Source organism: Rattus rattus, chromosome 18 (genome assembly GCF_011064425.1).
Source record: "Rattus rattus isolate New Zealand chromosome 18, Rrattus_CSIRO_v1, whole genome shotgun sequence".
Lineage (NCBI taxonomy): Eukaryota > Metazoa > Chordata > Mammalia > Rodentia > Muridae > Rattus > Rattus rattus.
The window spans coordinates 9,312,350-9,339,279 of NC_046171.1; the positions used below are offsets into that span (position 1 = coordinate 9,312,350).

At 49.6% G+C, this 26,930-nt stretch overlaps 2 pseudogenes; one reads left to right on the forward strand and one right to left on the reverse strand.

Annotated features, from left to right (window-relative positions):
• The first annotated feature begins 637 nt into the window (after positions 1 to 637).
• On the forward strand, positions 638 to 11,491 carry LOC116887598 (annotated as a pseudogene).
• Positions 11,492 to 15,441: 3,950 nt separating this feature from the next.
• LOC116887599 lies at positions 15,442 to 25,660 on the reverse strand (annotated as a pseudogene).
• Positions 25,661 to 26,930: the final 1,270 nt, after the last annotated feature.

Below are 26,930 nucleotides of genomic sequence, written 5' to 3' on the forward strand. Positions count from 1 at the left end.
TGGGAACATGGCTGTCTCTTTTCCCCTCTGGGCTCCCCAGTGGAGCTCAGATGATGGCTTCAGCTGCTGCCCATTTTGGTTCTCCTTTCCCCGGATGGAGTTGTTGGTTGCCTCCAATGCACTCAGAAGACTCCCTGTCGCTCTCCAGGTCTTCCCATGATCCCCATCAGCACAGACAGTCTGAGGCCAGCCTGCCTGGGATTCTCCCTCAAGACCATGCCCACATCTGGAGTCAACTCCCTCCTTTAGTTTTCTGGCCTCTGGCTCACTGCACAGATTCCTATGCAATCTCTGCACCTCAGACCTCAGAGTACTGCTCTGCAATGCTAAGGAGAGCATTCAGACATCCCCTGAGGAGTGGGGCATCCTCAATCAGGCATTGTTGTGTGGCATTGCTGACAAGTGCAGGAGGCAGCAGTGTTGATACACAGGAGAGACAGAGAAGCCCATGTCCCTTTGTCAGGGGCTGAGGTGACTAAGTTGTCAGGCACTGTCCCTGACTGTCTGCAAAGTGGGGAAAAGGCCATAACCTTCCTCCTACAACAGCTCTACTTTTACCATCAGGAAATCACTGTGGTCAACACCAACAGGGGGCACATTTCACTCCTGGCCTGCAGCCAGCTCCAGGAGCAGCACTATGGGCCACAGCATCCAGAGCAAGCAAGGTGTGTCTTCACCCTGGCACCTGGGGTCATGGAGACCTGGGTGTTGGATGAGCCAAGGATCAAGAGGAAGGGAGGTCGGTCCTCTCTGCCGACAAATTTGACCTCAGCTTCTGAGTCCTTATTCTTTTCTAGGACAGCTACAGGCATCAGAGTCTTCTGGACTCCTGGGTATCCAGAACCAGCTCCTGCGGCTGGATACACTGGTGAGACTCAGACATCCTTCAGACCTCATTAGCACTAGGTGGACTGTATGTGGACACAAGGCTTGTGGCCTTCAGCTGTGTAGGTGCAAAATATGTCTGTGGTGCTACCAGGTGTCCCAGGATATCTCTTTTCACTTGGTAAATTGTAGGGACCCAGGCCTAGAAAGGACTAGTTGTCCCCCCCCCGCCCCCACTTTCCCGCAGAGGCCATTTTCCTCCCTACCTACCTGGCACTCTTTGGTAGGAGTCTTGGTCCAAGGGTGTGCTCAGTACAGGTTCTGACCAGATGGTCATGGTCCCCAAGGTCTACAGAAAACTGAATCCAAGGAACTGCAAGAAGGGTCCCCTGTTTTATGCAAACCAGGCACTAGGAGACCCTCAGATCCTCTAGACTGTACTTGTGATTCTTTTGAATTTTTTGGTACAGCAGGCAGTGCTAAGTGTTCATGATCCTCTCTGGCCATGAGGTGCTGGCTCAGCAAGATGTAGGCCAGGCTGAAGCCCCATCAGCAGGTGTGGTTCTCAGGGCCTCGTGTGACTGCCTTGACAGCTCCTGCATCTGGAATACAAGGTGGCAGTTCAGATGCAGGTGATGTCTGCCCAAGCACCCTGGGAGGCTGAGCTATGAGTCTTCAAGAGCCAGGAAGAGCGGGGTTCCTGAGACTTTGAGCTCTGCATCTGGTCGAAGCTCTGCTGCCTGCACCCTGGGTGATGGCTGCAATGAGAAGGCACAGAACTGTAAGCAGAGAATTTGAGGCAAAGCTTGTCTCTCCACAGTTCAACCTCAGAGCTCTGTGGAGAGCCCTGACTGCATCAAATATCTCCCTGCCAGGGTGGTTGTTGGCTTTCCAGGGCTGCATCAAACTCAACTCCTAGTGAGCTCTCAATCTCAGTTTTTCTTTCCTCCATTTTTTTTTTTTTAAGAGTAGAGTAGCGGACTTCCTTGTATCTGGCTCCCCCGAGGCCGGGCCGGGAGATGATGATGGAGAAAGGCCTCAGCCAGGGTGAGCATGAGGCTGTGAGTGGCGAGACCCACCCCGCAAACACCCCCCTCTTCCTCCTGTGACCTGTCCCTATAGTATTGTAGCCATATCATAATAACAAAAGACATTGAGTCCAACTTTGAAAGTTCCCAGAGTCCGACAGTCTCAACACTGTGGTTAGTTCAAAGTTTACAGTCTCTTCTGAGACTCAAGGCAATCTCTTCGCTGCAACCCCTCTATAAAGAAAATAAAAAAAAGTGGGTCACATAGTTCATATATACAATGGCACAGGATGCACATTTCTGTTTCAAAAGGAAAAATGGTGCAAAGTGAGGAAATGCTGGATCACAGACTAAAATCCAGCTGGTCAAACTGCAGCCTACATCCCCATGTCTGATGCCAAAGCTCTCTTCAGATCCCAACTCCTGCCAGCTCTGTTGGCTGCACCACACTTCTCTCTCTCTCTCTCTCTCTCTCTCTCTCTCTCTCTCTCTCTCTCTCTCTCTCTCTCTGGCTGGTTCACACCTGTTAGCAGCTTTCCTTGGGAAAACCTGGAGACTCTGACATCTCCCAAAGTTGGGTTCTCCATCGAAATCAAGGATTCACTCTTCCAGGCTTGCTCAATGGCCTCTCTGCTTCTCCATGGAGGGACCCTCTGGACAAGCGAAGGGAGAGAGATTGCAAAAGCCAGAAGAAAGGCGCCAAGTTCTGCTGCTTGCTGGGGCTGGAATGTTGCCCCTCACTTCTTTACATCCTGACCATCTGTGTGGTTTTGGTGGTTTCCTTCTCTGCTTAAGGTTTTCTTTAATTCCCTTTCACAGGTTGGAAACTTTGCAGTGGGGGGCTTGTCCCTGTCTTCCACTTAGCACCACCCTTTCCTGTAAATTTTATTTCTCTGAGCACTGGACTTAGCTCCAATGCACTTCATGCTGTTCCTTCTCTCCTCCCACTGCACATCTTGTGTTGTTCCTCATGTAGCTTTCTCCTTTCCCTTACACCTGCATGAGTGTGGCCATGAAAAACCAAGCAACACAGGTAATACTAGACTCTCATGAAGTCTCTTCTGCCAACACCATTAATCCAAACCCTCAGGTATAATCTGAGGCAGTTTTTATCTGCTCAGTTGCAGAAAGCAGCTACATTCTTCTCCAAAATATTAGAAGAATTGTCTCTAGGCCACTTACTAATATTCTTCCCCTCTGAAACTTCTTTACCTGGGCCCCTACAGTGCCCTCAGCTCTGTCTCTCATGGCCCTACTAGCATGGCTGCTTAGGCCCTGCTTCATGCATTTAAATGGTCTTCCAATTCAAAGTCCATTCATCCACATTTTGCCAAGGAGCAGCATGGTCAGGCTGGTCCCAGAAATTCCAGGCTCCCAGGGACCAAATTATCAAGATAGGGTTTCTCTGTGTAGCCATGAGTGTCCTACAGCAGGGTGACCTGGAACTCAGTGATTTTCCTGCCTGCCTCCTGAGTGCTGGGATTAAAGGTGTTCCCCCACCACTGCCCAACAAATTCTTCACTGCTAATGTCAGCATCCCAACTACATAGGGAGGCCTGGTACAGGCTTGAGGGCTCATAACCCTTGTCACAGAACAAGGTTCACGCCATTCCCCCCTTCCTAGGATCAGAGTCTGTCAGCCAGTGGCTCTATTAAGTGCCAAGTACCAAGGAGATATAAGAGGAATGGCCAGAACAGCAAGGAAGTGCACATGGACTGAGATCCACCTGCCAGAGCCCCATACACATGCAGATGCCACAGAGGACTCCTGTCCAGCTAACACTCAACACAGGAAACACAGATTCCAGAAGGTTCTCCATCTGCCATTTATTTCCTTCACAATACTCTGAGTGTTCTCAATCCAGTAACTTCCCCACCAGTGAACGAATCAGGTCAAGGAGTGTACACTCAGATCCTTATTTCTGTGTGGAAGTGAGGAGCTGCAGCCCAGGGCAACATGGCGCTGACTGGATGCAGATGTCTTCTACTGTCTCAGGTTGGCTATGCAAGAGAAGACAGGCAGTGCACAGACAGGGTCCTGGAGTACAGGGGTGGGCTAGGCTCTTCAGATTTCCCCATTGTGTGCACAGCCAAAAGCATAAACCCCCCAGACATTGATGTCCAAAGAGAATCCACCGTTTAGAAGTCAGAACTTGTCACTGGATTCCACCAGGCAGCTGTCCCAAGATGAAAAACAGGAGTCAGCACAGTCAGTATGAATACATCTCAAAGGCTCACCTTGCATCCAAACTTTGAGATGCCCAGGGACCCAGTCCTCTCCTGTTTGCCTCAGTCCTAATCCTTGGCCTCTAGGTGTCACCCTTTCAAGTCTCCAGAGACAATCAGGAACTGTCCCTGCCTGCAGTAGAAGTAACAAGGCACACTCTGGAGACTGATGAGTGGCCTGGAGGAACAACCCTTAGGACATTTCCAGAACTATGACTTCAGACCAGGGAAGTTTCAGAAGTCACCAGGAAGGAAGATATGCAGGGCACAAATCAAGTCCAGCCTGGAGAGCTGTAGTGTTTAGCATGAGGCTTATCCTCTGACCCTTGACCATCAAGAATCATGTGCAGAGCCCTCCCCATCACCATTATGGATCTGTCTTTCACTGTAACCTGAGTGTCTGCAAACAGACGCAGAGACGGGCAGGACACAGATGGGTATGCATATTGCTTTACATAAAGAACCATTCTTTAAAAAAGAGAGATTTATTTATTATATATAAGCGCACTGTAGCTGTCTCAGACACATCAGAAGAGGGCAGCAGATCCCATTACAGACAGTTTTGAGCCACCATGTGGTTGCTGGGATTTGAACTCAGGACCTCTGGAAGAGCAGTCAGTGCTCTTGAAGCACTGAGCCATCTCTCCAGCCCAAAGGAACCATTCTTAAAGGAGAGAAAAAAAACAAACAAAAAAAAAAACAAAAACAATAACAAGCCAGACACAGACTCTTCCAACCTTTGTTATTCTCATCCACATCATAACACCCCTGATCAGAAAATCTATGATGACCATAGCTCCAAGGACAGCACCAACAATGGTCCCAGCGGGCATACTGGACTGAGGAGGCTCTGAGGAGGGGAGGGTAAGGACATGAAGGGAAAGGGAGAAACACGATGACCCCAGCTCTCAGCCCTGACCAGATCAGGGTCTGCAGAAGGCTCCAGCTTTTTCCTGACCCCAACTCTGCACCCACAACCTCCTTCCCCCATCTCTGGGTAAGGGGCTCAGGCAGCCCCTCATGCTCCACACGGCATGTGTACTTCTGCTCCTTCCCAAGAGGCACCACCACAGATGCCCACTTCTGGAAGGTTCCATCCCCTGCAGGCCTGGTCTCCACAAGCTCCATGTCCTGGGTCAGGTCCTCCCCATTCAACTGCCAGGTCAGGGTGGTGTCAGCAGGGTAGAAGCCCAGGGCTCAGCACCTCAGGGTGACATCACCTTCAGGACAGGGGTGATGGGTCACAAGTGCCTTTGGAGGATCTGAGGAGAAGAATTGGAAATTTGGGCATCTTGTGTTCTTCCTGGGAACCCCAGATGTGCCTGTGACACCACCTGGGAAGGAAAGGACTGGAGCAAAGGTCAATTTCCCCCACTAGGTCAGATATGGAGTTCTGGAAATTCTAGACCTTGGGCCCAGGATCAGCTATGTGTCTCAAAAGGAAAAAATGGACCCCTGCTTTTGTCTGTGTGGGGCTCAGAGATTCAGCATCACTGATGTCAGACTTCATAGAGGTTGGGTATGGGCAGAAAAGAAGGCCTGAGGGAAGCCATAGCTCAAAGGGACTGCAGATTCAAGGGAGCAGCTTCCTGTTCTTTCAGGAACCCTGTCTTCATCCTGAGGAGACTCTGAACCGTCCAGAGACAAAGGTGCTCCCTTGGGAGAGCCAGGCTCTGATACAGTCAGGAAACACAGGAGTGCTCTCCCCCTCCTATATTGAAGAGAGAGAGCAAAAGGCTGGAAGCTGCTGTCAAATGAAGAGACACCAAGTATTTCTGGTAAGATCAGGTATAAGAAAGGAGTGTCCACTCTCCCTCTCTTCCTTGATATGGTGCTCAAACGCCTTAGCTATTTCAATTAGACAAGAGGGAGGCATGAAAGGGAAAGGAAGCAGTCAAATGATCTCTGATTTCAGAAGATAGGATTCCTAAAGACCGTGTGGAGTCCTCTAGGAAACATTCAGGCCTAATAAACACCTATTATAGCTGGATACAAAATTAGGTTTATAGGGACCTGTGTATCCTAGGAAATGAGAGAACTCCACAATGAAAACTTCAAGATACTGAAAAAGGAAATCGGAGAAGACAATGTTAGACGCTGGACTGTGAAAACCCATGCTCTTGACTGCCAGAGTATCAAAATACCGTGAAAGGGCCATGAGCAAAAAAATTAATCTGACTATCAAACTCCCAGATTCATGCACCTCATCCTTTTTTTTTTCTTTTTTTTTTTTACAAATAAAAAAAATTTGATTTATTTGATAGGTTCAGAAAAAATCTGAACGACGGTTGCTGGAAATGAACAACTCTGGAAACAATCTTAAGGACTAAGAACTGGAGAGACGTTTCCATCCCAGCCTCAAAATTACACCACAGAGCTGTAGTGGCAGGGACAGCCTGGAACTGGGAGAGAATAGACAGGAAATCACAGGCATGGGGTAGACATCCAGGCCATGACATGTCAAGATATGCATCCTCAGTATTCCACAAAGAGTGCAAGATTCACATTGGGGGTGGGGGCGGGAGGATAAGCGCATACCACAAAATGATTCTGTGACACAGTTTTCTATATGGGAAGAAATACTTAGGTTTCAATTTGTACCAAAATTACCCCAGCTGAAAGTTTCTTCTTCCTCTGGAGTGAGCCCCACCCGAGGGCACAGGGAGGAGAAGCCCGAGTCCGGTCCTCCCCCCCACCCCCAGCGCAGCAGCGTCTCCTTCCTGTGCTCCTGGTATCTGAGGAGCCACTCCACGCACGTGCTCTCCAAGGAGGCCCTGTATTTCTATCTGTGCTGCAGTGTCCGCGATCGTCACGTTTTCAGGTCTTCGTTTAGGGCGATGTAAATCACTGCTTTTGTTTGTGTACTGCCGCGGAGGAGGCTCTGGACTCCACAGCAGACGCTGGAGTGTGTGTGAGAGCCTGCTGGACCCCTCCTTTCACTGAGCTGTTCTGAGAGAAGGCTGAGCTGATCTCGGCTAATGGGTGAAGAAACCCAGATTCTCCTCCCCCCGCATAGGCAAGAGGGAGAGGGAGAGGGATGGACCATTGTGTGAAATGGAGAGAAGGACAACCAGTGTGTCCTCTAAGATCAGGAAGAGAGGAGACTGCCCACACTCACCTCCCTTATCTGAAATCTCAGCTATCTCAATTAGACAAAATGAAAAGCATTAAAATAGGAAAGAAAGAAGTCACATGATCTCTTATTCCAGACACCAATTCTTTAACTTGAAAGTCCCAGTTGAGCCCACAGGGAAACTCTTGGACCTAATAAACCCTTCATGTTTCGGGATACAAAATTCCATATTAGAAAGCAGCTTTCATTTATACAACAGTGCACTCTCAGGGAAGGACGTTAGGAAAAACATGCCATTCTATGTAACAACCCCCCCCCTAAGAATTAAGCACTTAGTGCTCTATCTAACCAAGGAAATGGGAGACCTCTACAATGAAAACCTCACAACAGAGGGCCTCTGGACAGAAAGCCAATGCTACTGCACTACCAGAGTTAAGATTGTGAAAATGGCCGTTCTACCAAAATTAACCTACAGATCTAATGCACCGCTATCAAAATTCTAATTCATTACATAGGTTTAGAAAAAATACAAAAGGCTACGAATAAGAAGTGGAGGTGTTGCAATCCCGACCTCAGATTATACCGCAGAGCTGTAGTGACCAGAACAGCCTGGAACTGGCATAAAATAGACAGGAAAATCAAAGGCATAGGATAGAGGTCCTGGGAAGGAACTGGTCAAAACTATGCATGATCAAGTTTCAACAAAGAACACACATTAGAGTGTCAAAGATGACGCCGCGACATAGGACATAGAATTACACCCGAGAAGATGAACTTTAGATTCTCACCCTTTATCTTGCACAAAAGAAAACTCAAGACCATTGTGTGGCGGACTAGGCACAGCTGCTGTGTGAGGTGCCTGTTCTGGCCTTCCCGCCGTCCCCACATCGCCGCCCTGCCCCGCCGCCCGCCGCCTCACCACATCTAGCCTCCGGGAGAACACCCCCACGGCAGTGCTGCACGTGTATATAGGACGCCTGAGCCACAACGTCCGCAAAAAGGACACCCAGTGCTTTTTCAGCGCCTCCTGGAAATCGACCTAGAAAACCGGTACGGTTTCATGGAGTTTCATCATCGGGGACTCCCGTGATGCGGAAGAGCTGAACAGCAAGGAGCTGTGCGGCCGGTTCATGATGGTAGAGAGCGCCCAGGGCCCGCGCCCAGTGATGGCTACGGCTACAGAATCCGCTGTGGTAGAGTTGGACACAGCATTCGGAGAACTTCTGGCAGAGGCACATATGGAACAGCTATTCGTACAGAATACAGACTTATTGTCGAAAATCTGTCTAGTCGTCGCAGTTGGCAAGACTTGAAGGATTTCATGGGGCAAGCAGGAGAGGTGACTTCTGCAGATGCTCACAAAGAACGAACAAATGAGGGTGCAATCCAATTTAGACCCTACTCTGACAGGAAGCGTGCGTTGGATAAACCGGATGGCAAAGAAATAAATGGCAGAAATTCTACCTTCAATAAGCCACGAACAAGTCATAGGCGCTCTGACTCTGGAAGTAGATCACGGTCTAGAAGAAGATCTCTTGAGTAGGCGTCGCAGAAGCAGCTGCTGTAGATCTTGAAGTACCTCAAAAAGTCGCTCCGATCTAGGTCTCCGAGCAAATGTCAAATCTAAGCTTAAGTCTGATCCGGGTTCCCATTCGCACTCAGGAAGCAGATCTAAGGATAAGTGTGGGAAGCCACGAAGTAGGTCACGTTCTTGGTCCCCCAAAGAAAATGGAAAAGGACTTGTAGTCAAAATCCAAATCCCGGAGCCAGACTCATTCCCCTCTCCCTGCTCCACCCTCAAAGGCTCCATCCATGTCCACTCCGAACGGCTTCAAGATCCCGTTCTAGATCTCGTTCAAGGTCCGGATCAGGTTCCAGAGATTACTGTACGTTCTTTGCACACTATAACTGGACGATTTTCTACTCACTTAGGCATTTCCTCTTGAGTTGGTGCTCTTCAAGAGCATTTCCTGGAAAGGGAATTTGATTTGTGGCCAAAGTTAATGAGAAAAAGATGAGGTTCTGAAACGCTGGTGTGAAGAATTTGTAGAATTAAGATAATTTTGACTTTGTAGCCTTTGAGCTAAAATAACTTTTGTAAAGCTTAAGCTCATTTAGTTTTTCTTCTATTAATTTATTTTTTTATTTTTTGTATTGCATCAGGATCTGTTGCAAGGTTCTGTTGTTTTCTTTTGTTTATTTTTAAATTAACTGTTGAAGCTTTGGGTACTGCAGGCTTTAGAGGAAGAACCCAAAATTTCAATTATGTTGGCTTTTTAGAAAGCCTGACTTGTGTAAGATTTAAATAAAAGTTTGCTATAAAACAAAAGCAAAAACAAAAAACGAAAAGCCCTCAAAATGCAGCAGAGACCTTGGGTGAGTCTCCGTGATGTCAAAATGAATACTTTGATCTGGTTAATTTCCTTATCTGATTCTTTTGCCAAGTTTTTTTGTAATAATGTTTAAAAACTTAAAAACAAGATGAGACGGGCACTATTACAGCTGATATTTTCTTCTTTCTCTGGAATGAGCCCCAGTGGTTGCCTGAGGCCTCCATACTGGGGCGCTGCAGGGTCTCCTTCCTGGAGGAGGAGTCTACATAGCTGCTCTAAGCACTTCAGGTAGGCCTTCTGCCTCTCTGGGCAGCATCCTGCTCCCACTTACATAAGGTAGTGGTAACCACGCTACCAACCACGTTTTCAGGTATTCATTTAGGGCGACCAACATCACTGTGTTACACAGGAGGAGGTATTCATCACAGCCAGGCGATGCTCATTCCTCCCTAGGAAGTTGAAAGTGGGTCCCTGGTCCTAGGTCCCTGCAGGTCCCAGGAACCTTACCTGGGTCACATGTCCTCTCAGGTTCATAGTGGGAGGGGCTGGATCATCCGACCCCACATCAGGTCCACTCCTAAGATGTCTTCATTCTTGACACTCTGTGGGCTCCCCAATACCCGGACCTCATTCCTCCCTGCAGCGTGGAATCTCCTCTCAACTGAAAGTGAAAGTGGTCGTGTCGGGTCCTGGCTCCCCTGGGTCTGGGACAAGGTGATGGATATCAAAACAAGGAACCTGGGGGCGGGCGGGGAAACCCCAGGCGGGGACGCGGGCTGGAGGAGGGCAGGTTGCAAAGCTCAGGACACCAGAGAAAGGGCAGAGAGTCTGGTGGGCAAGTTGAGGAAGCAGCTATCCTGGTGCCTCCCCCCCACCCCACGCAGAGGCCCTTTCCCGCCCCACACTACACTCACCTTGCCGGTCAGGGTCCGAGCCACCAACAGCAGGAGAAGCCTGCAGGGCGCCATCAGGCATCTCTAGAAATGCAGGACACCTTTGATTACAGCGGATCTATTCAGTGCACAGCAACCTGGTCACTGCAGCACACTCACTTCCTATACTGAGGACACCATGGGCACCCTTAATAAAGTGGGTGGCCACACCTCCTAGCCAGGGTCACCCTGTGTTCCTTGGTGTCAGGAAGTGACAGGTGGAGTGAAAGCTGGGGATCAGGGAGGAGGTCTGAGCTCCTCCAAGGAATGCAGGGTTTCGCTCATTGATACAAAGCCAGTCAATACCAAAGGTGAACTTTAAACTCTAGAGTCAGTATCTCGATGCTAAAGCTGTGTTTTATTTTATTTTCTGAGTTCTTTAAAAGCCATATGGAGGGACAGTGGTTTCTCTGTTGGCTGAACTGACTTCCCAGTGCTTATTTGGTTACCTTCCCACCCATCTGGAACCAGGACAGACAGAAGGTTGAAAAGAAGGGTAACCCCACCCCACCCCCACCCCACTCTGTCCTTGAACGGAATGTCTTTTCTATGTACGTATTATGCACTGGTGTGCACCGGGGTTCAAACACACTGCAGAGACTGAGTGTTTCTGGAAATACCAGAGACGGGAATGTCCAGGGAAAGATGCCTTTACAAAGTGAACTCACAAAATTGGAAGGAAAGATGAAGGAATAGAGCTGGGTGCCCAGGGTGAAATGAAAAAACTAAGGACTGAGATGCTCTGGTCCATGCTGAGCCAGAACCAGCCATTGCCTGCTGCTGAGCTGCTGACTACCAGGGGCTGTTCTCAGGAGCCAAGCAGGGTCTTCAGGTCCAGTAGGAAAGTCTGCTCCATGCCTTTGGCTCTCTTTATCTCCAGGTCCCAGTACTCAGGCCCCAACTGCTGTAGCCAGGAAGCTCTGGTTCCAAATCTCTGTGTACCTGTGGAAGCTCAGGAAATGGGTGGTGTCCACCTGGCCTTCCAATAAGAACCAGGGCTCCTCCAGGACAGGCCAGGACTGTGCAGTGAGGAAACACCACAGTGAGTGTGATCTTGTGGACTGTAAGGGGTGAGGCCCCCCCTCCTGGGACCCTGAGGGGAATGCACTGACCTGAAGGGACTGCACTACACTTGACTGGGTGGGGGGGACACAGGTGGAAAAGGGTCGGATGGTGTGATCAGAAATGCAGGGGCATGGCTTCTCAGTAACCAACTCCTTCTTCTCCTGAAGAGGCCATTTTCCTTCCCCTTGCACTCACAGTAGCTATTCTGGTTAGGGAAGGGGGGAGCCACCAGTTAGATCAGATGCTTGTTTGATTCCTGAGGATCTGTGCAGACTTTATAACCAATGCCAGCTGCGACGAAGCTGGCTGCTTTTTCAGGATCTCACTATCCAATGGGGGGGGGGTGATAACAGCCAACTTGTCATGAGTGTCAGTGCAGAAGGACTTCACCACAGGAAGTGGGGGGGTGTGAAGACTAGGGATGGGGAAGAGCCTGCTAGCAGATGATGACCCCATCCCAGACCTCAACAGCAGACTTGTCCAGACCCTGTGATGCTGGACAGAGCACTGGCAAGTCGCCCTCTCTCCACACCTTTCTTAATCTGGAATTGAGAAGAGACCTACAGGAAAATCTTATTTCTTCATCTCCTTCCTCTTTCTTCTTCTTCTTTCCCTTCCTACCATAAGACCCCAAACTCTGGCTTTTAAATTTTATTACATTACTGTATGTGCATGGGCATGTGTGCGTACATGCATGCATGTGTGCATTTGTGTGTGTGTGAGTGTGTGTGTCTGTCAGTCAGTCAGTCAGTCTGTCTGTCTGTCCTTTTGCATGTGTTTCCAGCCATCTTGTCACTGCAGCATAGATGAGAAGGTTCAAGGGAAACTTGGAGAACCTGGTTCTCTCCTTTCACTGTGTTGGTCTCAGGGATAGCACTGGTGACAAGTGCTTTCTCAACTAAGCCACTAAGCTTGTCTTCCAGCTCATATATGTTTTCCTCTAGAGCTGTAGGAGTTTTCATTCAGTCACTGGAGACCAAGATCTATGTTTACCAAGGGCACTGCCTTTACCATAAGGTGTTATTAGTCAATCACAGTAAAAATGACTGTTGTTGAAGCCATTGTAAGGTGATCTAGGGTTATGTGAGTTCTTAGGATTGGAGGTGAGGGTCATTCTTGTCCACCTAAATTGTCATGCCCTGGAGAATGTGGCATACCTGCCCAACTCAGCACCAGGGATGCCACCCCTAGCTCAACTCACTGAGCAAGGGAAAGTTTGCAATGGCTCCTGAGCCTCTACCACTTCATATCTTAAAACCACAAACCTCAATGTTAGAGGAAGAAGCAGAAGAGGTTAAAGAGCTTTGTGAGAGACCTGGTGACCAACCGATGAACTCTTGAATATTTCCATGCACATTTTTCAGCAGTCACTGTGATTAGCCTATACCAAGTCACATATTCTAATGAGAGTGACAAATCAAGGCTGCTGGAGTCACATTAGTCACTAAACAGTCAGTCACAGACAGCACTTGGTGCAGCACAAGTGATCTGCAGGGATCTCTGGGACCTGTTTTCTAGAGCTTTTCTAGAGCAGGTTGGAAGGATCTAGAGTTCACCATGGACCAGAGACTCTTCTTCTTGGTAAGCAGACCTGAGGTCTATATTGGTGGGAAAGCCAGGAGAGGACAGTTTGGAGAGGAGACAGGTCAAAGTCCCATTCAGCCAAGAACTCAAGTGAATGTTTCCTAGTGGAGACCAGCATTTCTTTTCTGCAATCTCCCTTGAGTAGCAGGGCTCAGCTCTCATACCCTTGCCTTTTCTTGTCCTGGAGATCTGAATCTCCTTGCAGGACCCTCATTTCCTATACAGTAGACTCCATGGACACCCATAACAATGTGGGTGGTCCTCTAAGGGCAATCATGCAGGGTACCACATACCTCCTGTCTATTTTAAAAACCGGGTCTTTAGTTTTGGGTTGCAAAGTGCTGTGCGAAAGTCCTTGGGGAGGTCTATGAATGGATATCGGATACTGAGGATCACGGAAGAGCCTCCACTGTCCCCTGGTAAGGCAGACACCTGCATTCCTGGGGCCCTTCAGGAGAAGGGACTCTGCCTTTGGCTTTAGGGAAGGGCCTTCTCCGCAGAAGCAAGGGATGCTGTCCTAACTCTTGATTTTTCTTTCCGCCCTTAGGATATTTCTCCCTTCAGGCTGAGAATTCTTTGGTCCTCTTCCAGTCCTAGGCTTTGGGAGACTGCAGCCATTGTGACTGGCACAGGCGCGTTGGGAGCTGCAGTCCTCTGGCTGTACCGGGTAGGTAGCTCTCTTACCTTGTCTTCCACATCTAAGGGAGACAAGGAAAGGGACAGGGGTGTGCAGAGCACAGTGTGTAATGGTGGTGAAGCAGGGTGGAAAAGTCTGATATTCAAGATGAATTCCAGGCATTTTGACAGTGTTGGGAAATGAGTCCTACAAGAGTAAAATGTCCGAGGCCCAGCCTTGTTATCTCAAATAGAATTTTTGTTTTTTAAGATTTATTTCATGTGAATTTGTTGCATGTGATAATCACCAAACAGGTGCGAGGGGCATTTGCGATGTCAGGCTGTAACTGTTTTCTTTTCTGAAGAGATCTGAATCAGCCTTGCACGGAGCCCAGTCAGGTTGCAATGTAGCCCTAGGGCATAGGGGCAACGTGGGGGGGACGCGGTGGCAGTCGCGGGAGGCGGAGGCAAACCTCTGTCTATTTTAAAAACTGGTCCCTGCATTTTTGCAATTGCAGAGAACGCGATGTGCCTTGCCACGTCCTTTCCCTGTGAATGGATATGATACTGAGTGATCACCCAGCCCCTTGGCCAGGGTCTCGGTAAAGCTCAGCACCGGGTCCTTCCTTCCTTCCGCCCTGGACTCTGCCTTGGTCTGGAACTTCCGCCTGAAGCGCCCAAGGGAGCCCCGCCACCCCTTGAACCTTTTCTGCCCGGGACAGGGGCCCTTCAGGCCCCTGAGCCCTGCGCCCCCAGTCTCCAGTCCTAGGCCTGGCAGAGGCCGCCATTGTGGCCCCACCCACCGTGTTGCCACCCCCTGCAGTCGCTCTGGCTGGGCTGGGTAGGTAGCCCCTTACCTTGTGTTCCACATCTAAGGGGAGCCAAGGAAAGGGACGGGCGGGGCACAGTGTGCAATGGTGGTGAAGGCTAGGTCGGGGTGGAAAAGTTGGCCCAGATGAACCCCACGCGCATTTTGTCCTGTGTTCGCCTGGCCCGGGTTCTGGGACTAAGGGGGCCGCCTGAGGCCCTGAGTTCTTGTTATATTCCAGCCATATATTTTTGTTTTTTTAAGATTTATTTCATGTGAACGTGTTGCATGTGATAATTAACAAACAGGTCCCCAGAGAAAGCATTTGAAATGTCATAAATATCGATAAAAAAAAGTGCCACAGTTGTCCTGTCCTCGGATTTGTCTGTAGGAAGCAGCAAGGGACAGCGCACCATCGCCATAGACATTCAATGCCTGCCCTAGTTGGAGGGGCAGCGATGGGAGGGGATTAGCTATGGTCGGAGGCTTTTTCAAACCTCTGCTTCCCTGAGCAGTAGCAGACAGACATGAGAACGGATTTCTGCCATGTTAGCCACGAGGAGACCTAAGACCTCAGAAGATCTCACATTATCAGGGTTTTGTTTAGATCTTGCATTTTTAGTTTCAGAGCCAGGATGATAGGATAATGCCCTTTTCGCGAGAGTTGTCTGGACCTTCGCCCCGGGGTTTCGCGCCCTTTAATTGTACTTTTTAGAAATTCGCCTGGCAAATAGGGGCTTTGGGGTCCGTTATGGTCTCAAAATCTACAGAACAGGCTGACATTGGGCCTGATGCCCCTGTCTTCTTCCATTTGTTAAAAAGTAGGGTGTAAGGGCCTGAATTTGAAATGAAGAGTAGCCGGGTACAAACGATCTAATGACACAAGCATAGAAGGACAGGAACTGAAGGGGCCTGAGCCTGGCGAGCGCCAGGTCTGTCCCCTCAGCTCGCCTCATCCTCGGTACCGGGAATGACCCAGGAGAAATGCTTTAGATATCTTGTCAATGCTGGGGAAAGCATCAAGGCAGTATGCTTTCCTGGTATCCGGAAAAAGCAACACGTAATCCAGACATCACAGGGGAATGGAGGATGGTGGCTGCACACTCATACCGCGAGGCCAGGTCCACAGTGGGGAGAGTGCCAATGCTCTGTCCATAGAGGATAATGTTCTCAGGATTCACGCCATTTGGTGCACAGCGCCGTGGCCATGGGCAGCGTTGAGGGCTCTGAGCTCTTCAGGGCTGGCGGGGAGTTCTGGCAGCACAGGCCTGGAATAGTCTAAGAGAAGAGGGTTGCAGTTGATCGAGCTCACGGTGCTGCCTGCTGTCACCACAGGCCCAAGTCCCCAGAGCGGCACCTAAGAAAGCAGCATGTAGGGGATAAAAAGGGCGACCACAGGAACATTCTGTCCCAGACGGTTGTCAGTGATACTGAGACGAGACTACCATGCCTGGGATAGCCAGAGACGATGCTTCAGTTTGCAGGCTGCTATTGCTGGATTTGCACCCTCATGGTCGCACGCTTTCGGGAGCCAGAACTGTGTAGGTGGGTTCGGGTGTCAAGAAGTCCAGCTAGGCGGCGGTGCGGCTGGGACAAGAAGGCAGCAGAAGAGCCAGCACAGCTCGCTCAGGAAGAAGCCGTCCACCTGCGGCCGGGCTTGGGCGACCGGACAGCCACGGGCGGGAGGGAAGTGCAGGGATCGCAGAGGGAGAGGGCGGCGAACCCGAGGCCCGCCCAGGAGTCCCAGGACCCCACCTCTGGCGCGTGAGGGGTGAGTCAAACTCCGCCCCGCCTTCCCAGCGAGGTGAAGCTACATAACTCGCGCGCACCACGGAGAAGCACGCGGGAGCGACTGTCACGGACGGAACCTGTTTTCAAGAGCTGGTCTAGAGCATGTTAGAAGATCTAGTGTTCTCCATGGAGCAGAGCATCTACTTCTTGGTAAGCAGACCTGGGGGCTATATTGGTGGGAAAGCCAGGAAAGGACAGTTTGGGGAGGGGACAGCTCAAAGTCCCATCCAGCCAAGTTCTCAAGTGAAATTTTCCTAGTGGAGACCAGCATTTCTTTTCTGCAATCACCCTTAGTAGCAGGGCTCAGCTCTCATACCCTTGCCTTTTCTTGTCCTGGAGATCTGAACCGCATTGCAGGACCCTCCCTTCCTATACCTTGGGCACTCTTAGTAAGATGGGTGATCCTCTAAGGTCAATCTTTCAGGGCACAACGTACCTCCTTGTCTATTTTAAAAGCCATCTGTTTAGTTTTCAATTGCAAACTGCTGTATGAAAGACTTTGTGGGGAGGTCTATGCAATAGATAGGATACTGAGTGATCATGGTGCTCTCCACTGTCCCCTCTGGTAAAGCAGACACCTGCTCCTTCTTTCCCTGTACTCTGCCTTGGCTTTAAGAACTTCCTTCTCCGGGATCAAGCATCAAGGGATGCTTTCCTAACTTGATTTTTCTTTCTGCCCTTAGGACATTTCTCCTTCAGGCTGAGAATTCTTTGGTCCCTTCCAGTCCTACCCTTTGGGAGAAGGCAGCCATTGTGGCTGGCACAGGAGTCTTGGGGAGCTGCAGCCCTCTGGCTGTACTGGGTAGGTAGCCCTCTTATATTTTCTTCCACATATAAGGGAGACAAAGGAAAGGAACAGGGGCGTGCTGAGGACAGTGTGCAATGGTGGTGAAGGGGATGTGGGGTGGAAAAGTTGACTGCAAGTTGAATTCTCAGGCATTTTGTCACTGTCTTAGAAATGAGTCCTTACAAGAGTAAGTTAGGTCGCCCAGGCCCCCTTCTTATTTTCAAATATATATTTTTGTTTTTTAAGATTTATCTTATGTGAACGCGTTGCACATAATAATTACCAACCAGGCACGTGGCAACTTGTGCTATCTGCCAGTCAGTAACTTTTGTCCCTCTGGAAGCGGCTGTAGCGGCGGCAGAACGGACCGCGCAGTGGCGAAAGGGACCAGGACACAGTGGCAGTCACTGGAAGCAGAAGCGAGCCTGACTCTGGTAGCCAGAGAAGCAGCAAGCCAGACACTTGGACAGGAGGTACCATTTGCGCCCCGATGCCGCCTGGCCCTCGCTGAGCCCAGTCCCGCCAAGCCCGGTTCCCGGCCGCGGTCTGGCCCGCGCAGCAGTCGGCGCGGGAAACGGGGACCGGATGTGGCGCATACCATCGTAGCTCAGGCTAGGGTGGAGTTGTCGGGCCAAGCTGACTGTGGAGGGAGGCGCGTCCTAGCTCCCGCCTCTGCCCGCTATCAGTGTCCAATCCCCAGCATTCCAGGCCACAGTTTACTTCTGTCCTTGGATTCCTCAGGGAGAATAAAGTGACTAATCCAGCGTCACCAGAAGCGGTCAGCCAGGGCTTCAGTTTTTGGGAGGCGCTATTGCTGGATTAGTCTTTGGTGTTTACGCCTTTCCCAGCTCTGTGTTACTGAGCACTTTCGGACAGGTCATGAGGGAAGTTCTGCCTTGTTAGTTCGCAAGAGGAGACTAAGACTACAGAAGAACTCACGTTACCAGAGTTTTGTTTTCTGATCCTGACATTTTTAGTTTCAGATCGGATGACAGGAACGAACAGTTAATGTACCTTTTCTACGGAGGTTGCCAAAGTAATTCTTTGGTTTCATATCATTAATTGTACTTTTAAAAATTCCAGATAGGCTCTTGTAGGTCAGGGTTGGTCCCAAACTCTTCGGAACAGGCTGGCTTTGAACTCTGATGCTCCTGTCTTAGTCTTCCAAGTGTTAAAAGTATAGTGTGTAAGTAGGCTGAAGTGTGGTTTGAGAAGAAGAGTAGTTGGTACAGACTTTATATCTAATGATGCAAGCATAGAAGGTCAGTGGAAACGAGGAAGGAAGCTGAGCCTGCTACTACAGGTCTTTAACCACAGCTACTTGCGGGGTGTGTGTGTGTGTGTGTGTGTGTGTGTGTGTGTGTGTGTGTGTGTGTGAAAGGTCAGAGCACGGAAGATGCCAAGGGCAGTTTGTGAAACTTTGGGACACCTTAATCTCAAAATAGTCAAAGGGGTTTTCAGATACAGCTCAGTGGTAGAGCACTGCCTCAAATAAAGTTGGACTCCTTTAATTCCCAGTGCTCCTACTACCAAAAAATGTTGGGAATAAGGAAAGTTAAACAGGAGGTGGTTCTTTGTGATAATGGGTATAGAATTACAATGGAATTCAATATAAGACTTGAAGCTAGAGAAAATTTACACACACACACACACACACACACACACACACACACACACACACAACACAACATATATATATATTTATATATATATATATATATATATAACTGGTAGGTTGGGGGCCACATCTAATTCTCTATATTCTCAGAGGACCCTTTTTTTCTGAAATTAGCAGGTTCTGCTGGAGAAGCAATATTGTCCTTCCCTGGGAGGCTGGAGTAGATAGTAGTAAATGCCATGGTCCTACAGGTGTTTTTAAACTATTCACTTAGTTCTCACAGCCACCAAGCTGGAGGATGTCCTTGCTGGCATTTGGTTGGCATTGGTTATCAGATGCTCCTGTTTGCTAGGCACTAGGGCTGTGATGCTGTGACCCTGGACTTCACTGCCGGATGAAGAGGCCCATGAGGCACTTTGTTCAGCAGCTTGTCCCAGGTCACACAGATACTAAGAACTGGATTAAAAATTAAGGTCATCTAAGAAGAAGGAAGACTAAAATGTGGATGCTTCAGTCCTTCTTAGAAGGAGGACAAAATACTCATGGGAGGAAATAGAGGGACAAAGAGTGGAGCAGGGATTGAAGGAAAGGTCATCCAGAGTCTGCAGCCCTGGGGATCCATCCCTTATCAGACACCAAACCCAATCACTATTGCTGATGCCAAAACATGCTCGCTGACAGGAGCCTGATGTGTATGTCTCCTGAGAGGCTCTGCCAGAGCCTTACTGACACAGAGAAGGATGCCTGAAGCCAACCATTGTACTGAGTCAATGGAGGAGTCAGAGAAAGGATTGAAGGAGCTGAAGGTTTTTGCAGCCCCATAGGAAGAACAACAAGAAACAAACAGACCTACACCCTCCAGAGCTCCCAGGGACTAAACCACAAATTCAAAAGCACACATAGAGGGTCCTGAGGTCCAAGACTCCTATGAAGCAAAGGATGGCACTGCCTATCATCATTAGGAGGAGAAGTCCTTGTTCCTGTGAAGAAAAATTCCAGGGTGTTGATGTAGGAGTGGGTGGATTGGAGTTTGAGCACCTTCACAGAAGCAGGAGGAGAGGGAGGGGAATGATTTGGGTGGAAAATGGATTAACATTTGAAATGTAAATACGTAAACTATCCAATGAAAAATTAAGGTAAAAAATTTAAAAACACGATCCAAACTAATGCTGGCTACACTCCAGTATGTAGTTTCCCCTCCTCCTTGGATCTGCAAACCATGTTTCTTTTTCAGTTCCATTTGTCTGCCTCTGAATGGCTTTTATGTTCCCACCCTTGTGCCCCCTGTGGATAGCTGTCACCAATCAGCAGAAACCCAGCAAATTCAAAACTCTAGAGTCTTCCAATTTACCAGTCAGATTTATGTCAATAATTACTCAACCCCCAAAATGTCCACCCAAAGGACTGAAAACTCACTTGATATAAGCACAAGCTGCACTTGTGGATGGGGCAAATCATTCTATCTTATACTATCCTTCTGCAGGAAATGTTCACTGTTTACAATATTCAAATTTCTTCCTGATTTTCAGGGGAGAATTGGAAAACCAGGATCATCCCGTGAGCTGGAACTACTGAGGCTGCAAGAAGAGGATCCAATCCAAGGACACAGCAGCCCTGCTGATGAACACAGAGACTAAATGATCCCCACAGAGTCCCCAGCAGCTGTGGACAAAATCATCAGAGGCTGCAGATGACTGCTGGGCTGAATGCAAAACTCTGTCAGGGGTGATTAAGCAGTGGTGGGGCAAGCATCCTCAGGGATCATGGGTCTCAGTGTCAGTCCATGGGCCACGGGTAGATCACATGGCCTTCAGATGCAGGAAAGTTTCCTTTTTGAGGAGGAGCAAAGGTGGGGTGGTTCCCAAAACAGGGTTTTTCTCCCTGGCTGTCCTGGACTCCCTGGGTGGATCAGGCTGGCTTCAAATTCAGAGGCACCTGCCTGTGCATCCTGAGTGCCAGGATTAAATGTGTGTGCCAAGATGCCTGGCTAGGGAACCCTCATTTTTATCAGAGACATGGTCATTGTCCTCTACTCCATGTCCTGAAAATGCAGAATAAATTCTTAAGACACCTGAATGTGCTGGGAGCTCTGTTTGTCTGTGGGGGAGGAGTTGGACAATAAGAAGAAATAGAAGGGACACAAAGAGAAAGACTGGAGGTCAGAGAGTAGGACACAGAGAGGAGGGAAGTAGAGTGGCTAGGAACAGAGTGGAGGGTGGGAGAGTAGAGGGGGCAGAGTGGAGGGCAGTAGAGTGGAGGGGAGCAGAGTGGGGAAGAGAAGAGTGAAGGGCAGGAGAGTGGAGCGGGCCCACTGTTGGGCACTAGAGTTGAGTGGAGCAGAGTGGAGGGGAGCAGAGTGACCTGTAGGTCAGTCACCTGGAATGAGTCATCTCCATACCTTCTGTTCCTTTCCTAATCTGACTCTCCCACTCTCTACTTTCTATACTTTGTGCTCCTGCCTTCCCCTCATAAGTACACAAGTTAGGGTCCTGATTCTAATCCTCTCTCATTCCTGGTGATCCCCTTTCTCCCCTGTATTTAACAAGTGCACAGACCCATTCCCAGTAACCTGGAAATCCTCCAAAGCAGCTGAGCTCTTGCAGCTTTGTGCTGTCCAACTGCCTGGGATCCCAGCACAAAGAGCCAACTGCAATGAATCAGGAACATCATCTGTAACACGTGTGGAGTGCTGGAGTTTAAGCATGGAATCCGGCATTTTTCAGTTCCCCTCACCAGACTGACTTCCATGCCCGCACTACTCTTGCCTGTTACTATAGATGGGTGCGGTTGATGGTCAGGGTGTGGTCAAACCTCCTAGCCAGGGACATTCTCTCTATGGTCATTACTATCAGAACATAATAGGTGAACCAAAAGCTGGAGGTGAGTTGTGGTGTCTGAGCCCCTGCAAGGGATGCAGTTTCTCTTGTGGACACAAACGCAGTCTCTGATGTGAGTCTTGCCCTGAGGTGTGCAGGTGCTTAACATACATTGGAGAAAGGTTCTGATGATCAACATAGAGGGGAGGAGATGAGGTTACCCCTCTTTCTACCTTTCTCTCTTCCTGGTTGCAGATAGGTAGGAGGTAACCTAAATCAGCATGGAGAAGTCACATCCCCTCACTAGAGAAACCACTGTCCTGCTGCCACTGTGCTGTGTGTGCACCCTCACAAAACTTTTAAAGAATTTCCAAAATAAAAAATTTCACATTTTTAGCTTCGAGATGTTGACGCTAGAGTTTAAAGCAAACCTAATATTGACACTGTCTTTAAAACGTCTTGATCAGGTCTATTTCCTCTGCCAGTCAGACTAAGAAGTCAGGCAAAATCTCAAGGGTTACCCAAAGCAGCAGAGAACTCTGCAAGGGACAGGCAGACAGACAGAGTGGAGGTCAAGCTAAGGCCAGTGGGAAAGTTCTCCCTCATATCTCCAAGCACACAGACCCCTCCCTTCCGGGGAGTAGTTAATTCCTTGAGTAACTGTCAAAAGAAGTTACCTGTGAGTTTCTACCAACTGAGTTTCAACTGACCTCCACTTGACCCCATTCGCCCTCCCTGACCCCCCACCTCATGCACCTCCCTTGAGAGTCCAGAATGTTCCACCAACTACCAGCTTCTTCTAACACCATTATTACCCTGCCTATGTTTCCCCACCTAGTTACCAGTTTGCCCCAATTGTTTGAAAGGTGTATAACTCCATTAGAGTCTGCTCAGGGTCCCCCCTCCCCTCAAGGGAGTCAACCCTAACTTGTTGGATTTAAGTTCCTCTTGCAATTGCATCAGTTGTTGTCTCAGAGTCTCACTCAAGGGGTCCCGGACAGGGGTCAATTTGGAACTCACACAGACAGAATAAGCAGTTGAAGAAAACTGCTTAATGTGGGCAAGGAAACACATGTAGGCGACAGTTGGGAAGTCTCTCTGGGTCTGCAGATCTTTGTCTACTCAGTCCCAAGTCCTCCTTACCAATAGTCAATCAACAGTCAAGAGAACTGAAGGGCAGGGAGGGTATGGCTGACAGGGCAGACTGTTGTCAGGTTGGCCTGGGGTGCAGAGGCTGTGGGCTCATTCCTGAGGATAGTTCTTTACCACAAGCCGTCCTTCTGAGGACTCCTTGGCCCTTTTCACTCAGCTACAGCCAGACTCCTTTCTGTGCCCACACTACTCCTGACTGTTAGCATATAGGATGGGGTGGGGTGGGTGGGGAGGTGAGAGATGATGGGGATGTGGTCCCACCACTCTTTATCCCATAATTGTCATAAAAGGACATTTAGAGGGGTTGGGGATTTAGCTCATGTGGTAGAGTGCTTGCCTATAAGCACAAGGCCCTGGGTTCGGTCCCCAGCTCCGGAAAAGATAAAAAAAAAAAAAAAAAGGACATTTAGAGCACAACCTGGTGGGTTTCGCTTCTGTTGTTTTCGTTTGAGTGTTTGTGTGTGAGATTAGTTTGTGGTGGGGGGAGCGAGTGTGTGTGAGTGCATTCCACCAAGGGCTGGTGACAGCCTCAGAACTAATTTCAAGAGACCGGCTTCTTCCTTTCTGTGGATATCGGGGATCAAACCCAGGTCCTCAGGTGTGGTGGCCGTGCCTCCCTGGATGGCCCTCTGTATTGTTTTTATTATTTTATGTGTGAGGCTCCCCTTCAGAGATCACCAGTCAGGGGGTGAGGAACACTGCACCTCTTTCTGGGTGACAGATCCTAGTATGCAGAACAGGAAGCAGATCCTGTACCTAAGAAGAGCCCTCGTCCTCAGGGCCACACGGAAACCCAATGGATGGTCAGGATGGGGAACAAGTGAGGGGGCAATAACTGTACAACTGTGGGAATCATGAAGAGACAGGTAATAGGAAAAAATTACATCAAGGTTAATACAAATCAATATGCAGAAGGAACAAGCATGTGAACGCTTTGTAAATGAAGCCACCATCTCTTTGACAAATTAAAAGAGAAATAGAAGAAGACACACTGCCACATGCAGGCTGACCAATTCTGCTGTCGTCTGGTTTCAGATCCAGCACTTTGAGTCGGTCCACCACAACATCTACTCCATCTGTGAGCAGCATCTACTCCATCTATGAGCAGTGTCTACTCCATATATGAGCAGCCCGATCAGGTGGAGGAGCCCGTGCTGCACAACCAGATCCAAGAACAGATCCTGACATGGCTGGGACTGAAGCCGCCTCCCACCTGCAGCCTGCAGAGCAGCTCCTGGGAGCCCAGGACATGCATGGAGGCTCCCTTGAGTTGGGGGCAGGAGAGGAGTCTGCAGGGACCAAATGTTTCTGGAAACACCAGAGAAAGGAATGTCCAGGGAAAGACGCCTTTACAAAGTGAACTCATGAAATTGAAGGAAGGATGAAGAAACAGATCTGGGTGGCCAGGGCGGATGAAAAATCTAAGGACTGAGATGCTCTGGTCCATGCTGAGACAGTAGCAGCCATTGCCTGCTTCAGAGATGCTGACTACAAAGGGCTGGTGTCAGTAGCCAGGCAGGGTCTTCTGGTCCAGTAGGAAAGTCTGCTCCTTGCCCCTGGCTCTCTTTCACTCCAACTCCCAGGACTTAGGCCCTCCTGCCATATCCAGGAAGCCCTGGGTTCCTAATCTCTGTGTCCCTGTGGAAGCTCACCAAATGGACATTGTCCACCTAGCCTTCCCTGAACCAGGGCCCCTCCAGGACTGGCCAGTGAGGAAATACTACAGCTAGTGTGATCCTGTGGAGTGTTACTGGTGAGTCCCAGACCTCCTCCTGGGACCCCAATGGTATGCACCGGCCTGAAGGGGAGTACTCTGCATGACTGGGGTCACAGGTGGAAAAGTGTCAGATGGTGTGGTCAGAAACACAGGGGTGTGGCTTCCCCAGTAGCCACTCCCACTCTTCTATGCAGAGGCCATTTCCCTCCCCCCACCCCCTTGCACTCACAGGCACTATTCTGGTTAGGGGCCAGTGCAGTCATCAGTTAGGCAGATCTTGAGATGCAGGGTAGGTTTGAATCCTGGGGATCTGTGCAGAATTTATAACCAATGCCAACGTCAATGCTGGCTGTCTTTTCAGGCTCTCACTAACCAATGGGGGTGATAACGACCCCCATTATAATGCCATAATATGGGGTCATAAGTGCCAGTACAAAAGGAGTTCACACAGTTTGGGGGTGGGGTGTGAAACTAGGTAGATATGGAATAGCCTGCAAGGACTACTAGATCCTAAATCACAATAGCAGACTATTTCCAGAACCCTGTGATGCTGGACAGAGCACTATCATGTCACCCTCTCCCCACACCCTCCTTTTCTGGAATTGGGATGAGATCTACAGGAAAATCTTATTTCTTCAGTGAACAAGGGAAAGTTTGCAGTAGCTCCTGAGCCTCGACCACTTTCTATCTTAGAATCACAAACCACAGAGTTAAAGGAAGAAGCAGAAGAGGTTAAAGAGCTTTGTGGGAAATCTGGTGACCAACCAATGAGCTCTTGAATATTTCTGTGTGCATTTTTCAGCAGTCACTGTGATTGGCCTACACCAAGTCACATATTCTAATGGGGGTGCCAATGCTCTGTCCGTAGAGGATAATATTCTCAGGACTCACCCGATACCGGGTGCACAGCGCCTGCCATGCAGCGTCGGTGTAGAGAATCTCTTCAGAGGGCTTGCCTGGAGTTCACACCACAGGCCGAATAGTCATAAGAGAAGATGTTGCAGTTGATGCGCGAGCCCATGGGATTTAGAAGCTACACAACTGGCCCAAGTCCATGGCGTTGCGGTGCGAGAAGAGCAGCATGTAGGGGCGGGAGGGCGCCCAGCGCAGAAACATGCAGCCCAGCCGGTTGTCAGGGGCCGTGAGCGAGACGAAGACCTCTACTGCGTCCAGTTCGCGCTGCCAGTACTGCCAGTTGTCGCGATCGCTCAGGTGCACACACGGGGACCCGACCTTTTTGGCCCGAGCCGGGTGCGCGGCCAGGGCGGACGCGGGGGCCGCAGCGGGCATGGGCGCACGCTCCTAGGGAGCCAGAACTGTGTAGGTGGGTTCGGGCGGCAACAAGGCCACATTGGCAGCAGTGTGGCAGTGTGGGTGGAAGAGTCAGCAGAAGAGCCAGCACAGCTCGCCCAGGAAGAAGCCATTCATTCTGGGGCCCTGCTCAGGCGAAGGGACAGCCCCGAGCCCGGGGGAAGTGCAGGGAGCGCAGAGGGAGAGGGGGGGAGAACCGGAGTCGGGCTCTGGAGTCCCAGGATTTGGCCTGCGGGATTGGCCTGCGGAAGTAGTGAGTCAAACTGCTGCACCGCCTACACCGCTAGGTGAGCTATTTAACTCGGGCGCCTCACAGAAAAGCGTGCGGCAGCGAAGGTGGTGGACTGAACCTGTTTTCAAGAGCTGGTTTAGAGCACTTTAGAAGATCTAGAGTTCACCATGGAGCAGAGCATCTTCTTCTTGGTAAGCAGACCTGGGGTCTATATTCGTGAGGAAGCCAGGAGGAGACAGTTTGGGGAGGAGACAGCTCAAAATCCCATCCAGCCAAGTTCTCAAGAGAATGTTTCCTAGTGGAGGTCAGCATTTCTTTTCTGCAATCACCCTTCATTGCAGGGCTCAGCTCTCATACCCTTGCCTTTTCTTGTCCTGGAGATCTGAACCCATTGCAGGACCCTCCCTTCCTATAGTAGACACCATGGAACTCTTAGCAAGATGGGTGGTCCTCTAAGGTCCATCTTTCAGGGTCCCACATACCTCCTTGTCCATTTTAAAACATCTGTTTAGTTTTCAATTGCAAACTGCTGTGTGAAAAGACTTTGTGGGGAGGTCTAGGCAATGGATAGGATACTGAGTGATCATGGTGACCTCCACTGTCCCTCTGGTAAGGCAGACACCTGCTCCTTCCACTCCCTGTACTCTGCCTTGGTTTTAAGAACTTCTCTGCAAAGCAAGGGATGCTTTCCTAACTCTTGATTTTTTCTTTCTGCCCTTAGGATATTTCTCCCTTCAGACTGAGAATTCTTTGGTCCTCTTCCAGTCCTAGGCTTTGGGAGACTGCAGCCATTGTGGCTGGCACAGGAGTGTTGGGAGCTGCAGGCCTTTGGCTGTGCTGGGTAGGTAGCCCTCTTATATTTTCTTCAACATCTAAGGGAGAAAAGAAAGGATCAGGGGCGTGCTGAGGACAGTGTGCAATGGTGGTGACGCCCGACCTGGCGACCGCCGGGAAAGTTGACCCAGTTGAATTCCGCCGGCATTTGTCCTGGCAGAAATGCGTCCCCAAGGTAAGAAG